Source organism: Galeopterus variegatus, unplaced genomic scaffold (assembly GCF_000696425.1).
Source record: "Galeopterus variegatus unplaced genomic scaffold, G_variegatus-3.0.2 Scaffold9875, whole genome shotgun sequence".
Classification (NCBI taxonomy): domain Eukaryota; kingdom Metazoa; phylum Chordata; class Mammalia; order Dermoptera; family Cynocephalidae; genus Galeopterus; species Galeopterus variegatus.
Genome location: NW_007735986.1, coordinates 40601 through 45267, shown reverse-complemented (window position 1 = coordinate 45267; position 4667 = coordinate 40601).

The following is a 4667-nucleotide window of genomic DNA, read 5'->3' as shown; positions in this document are numbered from 1 at the left end:
TAGCTTCCACAAATAAGTGAGAACATGTGGTATTTCTCTTTCTGTGCCTGACTCGTTTCACTTAATATAATTCTCTCTAGGTCCATCCATGTTGTTGCCAATGGCAGTAGTTCATTCTTTTTTATAGCTGAGTAGTATTCCATTGTGTAGATATACCACATTTTCCGGAGCCTCTATGGAAAATGGTATGGAGGTTCCTCAAACAATTGCAGATAGATCTGCCATATGACCCAGCTATCCCACTGCTGGGAATATACCCAGAGGAATGGAAATCATCAAGTCGAAGATATACGTGTTCCCCAATGTTCATTGCAGCACTCTTTCCAATAGCCAAGAGTTGGAACCAGCCCAAATGTCCATCATCGGATGAGTGGATACGGAAAATGTGGTATATCTACACAATGGAATACTACTCAGCTATAAAAAAGAATGAAATACTGCCATTGGCAACAACATGGATGGACCTAGAGAGAATTATATTAAGTGAAACGGGTCAGGCACAGAAAGAGAAATACCACATGTTCTCACTTATTGGTGGGAGCTAAAAATATATAAATAAATTCACACACACACACACACACAAAAAAAAAAACGGGGGGGGAAGAAGACACAACAATTACAATTCCTTGAAGTTGACACGGCAAGCAAACAGAAAGGACATTGTTGGGGGGAGGGGGGAGGGGGAGGAGAGAGGGAGGTTTCGGTAATGGGCCACAATAATCAACCACATTGTATATCGGAAAAAAATAATAATAATAATAATTAAACCATGGGAGTCAAGCACACTACAGGTTTGTCTCTGCCACCCTGTCTCTCTGCTCCCCTCTTTTCAGCCTGGCCAGCATTGTCGCCTGGAACACCAGATCAGCACATCCTCAAGGCAAAACCAACTTAATTCCCTTGTGTCTGGATCCTGGTGGCGCATGTGCCTTTCAGGACATTTATATCCAATGAGCTGTTGACTCTACCAGCCTCCACATCTTAAAAGTGCCATTTTATCCTCATCCCCTTCTGCCATTCCTCCCCTGCTCCAACCGAATTTTTTCGCTTTTTATAGTTTAATGTCTGTTCTTTTATTTTCACGTGTCCTTACAAATGTACATTGCTGTTTCAGAGTGTCTGTGCTACATTTCCATAACTGCTTTTATATGATCTACCCCCTTTTGTTTCTCACTTTTTTTTAGCACTGAGCAGTAACGTGCCTGAGATCAATCCCAGTTATACATCTTGCTGTAATTCCACCTGCCGAGTTAAGCTGCAAGGTGGGCATGGGTCACATTTTACCTTTTACTGTCCACTCCTCCAAGGAGAGACACCCACGACAGTCTTAAAACATGGCTGCAAGTTCTTTGACCCCATTGAGAGGCGGGTCGTCCTGTTCCCTTGAATCTCAATCTGGACAAGTTTGTGACTGCCTCAACTGATAGAATACAGCAGAAGTGATGCTATGTGCCTTTCAAGGTCAGTTATAAAAGGCTTTTGCCTGGTTCTCTTGGAATAATCACTGCTTGGAGCTTAGCCACCAGCTGTGAGAAAGCCCAATTCACTTGGAGAGACCTCACGTAGGTGAAGTCAACAGCTCCAGCTACGCCCAGTCTTCAAGTCATACCAGACTAGGCAGTAGACACCTGAGTGATGAAGCTTCCAGATGATTCCAGACCCTAGTCATTCGAGTCATCCCAGCTGAGGCCTGACATTGTGGGGCTGAGAGAAGCCATCCCCACTGTGCCCTTTCATAATTTCTAACCCACAGAATCCATGAGCATAAGAAAATGTTGCTGCTTGATGGAGTTTGGATGTGTTGTCCCCTCCAAAACTCATGTGGAAATTTGATCCCCAATGTGGCAGTGTTGGAAACTGATTGAGGCATGGGGGCGGGTCCCTCATGAATGGATTAATGCTCTCCCTGGGGGAGGGGGGATTAATGAGTGAGTTCTCGCTCTATTAGTTCGTGCTAGAGCTCGTTGCTTAAAAAGACCCTGGTGCGCTCTCTCTCTCTCTCTCTCTCTCTCTCTCGCTTCCTCTCTCCATGTGATCCGCTTGTACCCACCGGCTGCTTGCCACTTTCTGCCATGAGTAGATGCAGCCTGAGGCCCGTGCCAGACGCAGCTGTCCCAGAATCGTAAGCCGGATAAACCTCTTTTCTTTATAAATTACCCAGTCTCAGGTATTTCTGTTATAGCAGCACAAAATGGACTAAAACACTGCTTTATGCCACTAAGTTTGGGTTGGTTTGTTATGCAGCAAAACTAACCATTACATACTCATCTCCATCTCCTCCTCCCCCATACACACACCACAGAAGGCTCTATGATAGACCTCTTTGCACACATCTGGTGGTGCTGAGTGAGACTGAACTTTCCTTAGTATATGTCCCAGGAGCAGAATTGCTGGGACATAGGGTCTGCATATTCCTAGCTATCCCAAGTCCTGCAATTGCTTTGTGCAATGACTGTACCTATTCACTCACCCACCACTTGTGCATGAGGATTGCTGTGTCCCCAATGCCCTCCCCCAACACTGGACATTATCCAGCCCTCTAAGATTTGCCCGCTTAACAGGTGTAAAGGGGAAGCTTGTTGTTCTGTTACTACAGGTAAGTTCACACATCTCTTCACTAGTTTCGCTGGTTGGTTGGTTGGTTGGTTGGTTGCTCTTTTGCAGTCTCCTTCTGTAAATGGCCTATGGATGGTTTTTGTCAATTTTCCAATTGCTGTTTCTGCTTTTACCACCACAATTGCTGACTTTTACCAGGGCTCAATGGCTTCAATTCCTGAAGGCATTTTAGCTCTTTTTGCTCTCCAATAATAAAGATTCTGATAAATGTGAATAAAAAATTCATCATAAAAAGAGGCAGTATAGCATGGTGCCCAGTAACAAATGTATTGGACAAGTAGAAGAAGGAAGGAAAGAAGGAATCATAGCATCACACATGCATGCCAAGGGCTCATCCTGTGCCAGACACTGGATGGAAACCCCTTTCATATATTGCTTTATTTAACCTTCACCACAACCATGTAAAGTCAGTCCCATTATTATCTCTACTTCCAGATGAGAAACCTGAGGCTGTGCACGTGTGTGTGTGTGCGTGTGTTGGGGAGTCCCTTACAGTTGCGAGGTGGTGAGGCAGGGATGTGACCACAGGTCTCGCACTCATTCATTTATTTGTTCATTCAGTCATTCGCCAAACACAGAGAACTCACACCTGTGAGGGTGCAGCTCACAGCTGTGACCAGATCAGACCAGGGCCCAGCTGATATCGTAGGGGACCAGATGTTAGCCACACAAATAACTGGCTGATTTACAGCAATGAAAAGAGTGAATAAATCACTTTGCAGCCTTTCTGTAGACTGTCGTGTGACAATGAAATGAGGGAGCTGGGTCCTGATGTACTGCCTGGAAAGTGGCCATGCTCTTTTTTTTTTTTTTTTTTTTTTTTTTTTTTTTTTTTTTTTTTTTTTTTTTTTTTTTTTTTTTTTTTTTTTTTTTTTTTAGCTCCCACCAATAAGTGAGAACATGTGGTATTTCTTTTTCTCTGCCTGACTCGTTTCACTCAGTATTATTCTTTCAAGGTCCATCCATGTTGTTGCAAATGGTAGTATTTCATTCGTTTTTATAGCTGAGTAGTATTCCATTGTGTAGATATACCACATTTTCTGTATCCACTCATCCGATGATGGACATTTGGGTTGATTCCAGCTCTTGGCTATTGTGAAGAGTGCTGCAATGAACATTGGGAAACAAGTGTACCTTCGACTTGATGATTTCCATTCCTTTGGATATATTCCCAGCAGTGGGATAGCTGGTCATATGGTAGATCTATCTTCAATTGTTTGAGGAACCTCCAAACCATTTTCCATAGGGGTTGCACCATTGTGCATTCCCACCAACAGTGTAAGAGAGTTCCTTTTTCTCCGCAGCCATGCCAGCATTTATCTTTCGGTGTCTTTTGGATTTTTGCCATCCTAACTGGGGTGAGATGGTATCTCAGTGTGGTTTTGATTTGCATTTCCTGGATGCTGAGTGATGTTGAGCATTTTTTCATATGACTGTTGGCCTTTTGTATATCTTCTTTAGAGAAATGCCTGCTTAGCTCTTTTGCCCATTTTTTGATTGGGTTGCTTGTTTTTTTCTTGTAAAGTTGTTTGAGTTCTTTATATATTCTGGATATTAGTCCTTTGTCAGATGTGTATTTTGCAAATATTTTCTCCCACTCTGTTGGCTGTCTTTTAGCTCTGTTAATTGTTTCTTTTGCTGTGCAGAAGCTTTTTAGTTTGATATAGGCCATGTTCTGTTGTTGAGGGAAGAAAGCAAGCTAGGGGACGATGTGTGACAGGGCCACTCACGTCCAAACAGACCACGCGGTATTGATCACAACCTGAGTCATTTCTCGTCACGTTCCACCTTAGAAAATGTTGGAAATTTTAAAGCTATTAGCAAACGAGAACAAAAACATTATTTCAACTTATATATTAAAAGAATTGTGGATATCAACTTAAAATATGGTGGGGAGGTGTAGTTTTTAAAAGCCCTTTCAGGGGTTATGAAAGTGAAGAAGGAGAAAAAGGAGAAAGGAGGAAGAGGGACTAGGACAAGGGGGAAGAAGAAGAGGGGAGGGGAGGGGAGAGGTGGGGGAGTTGTGTTTTACGTGGATAGTTTTGGGTGGG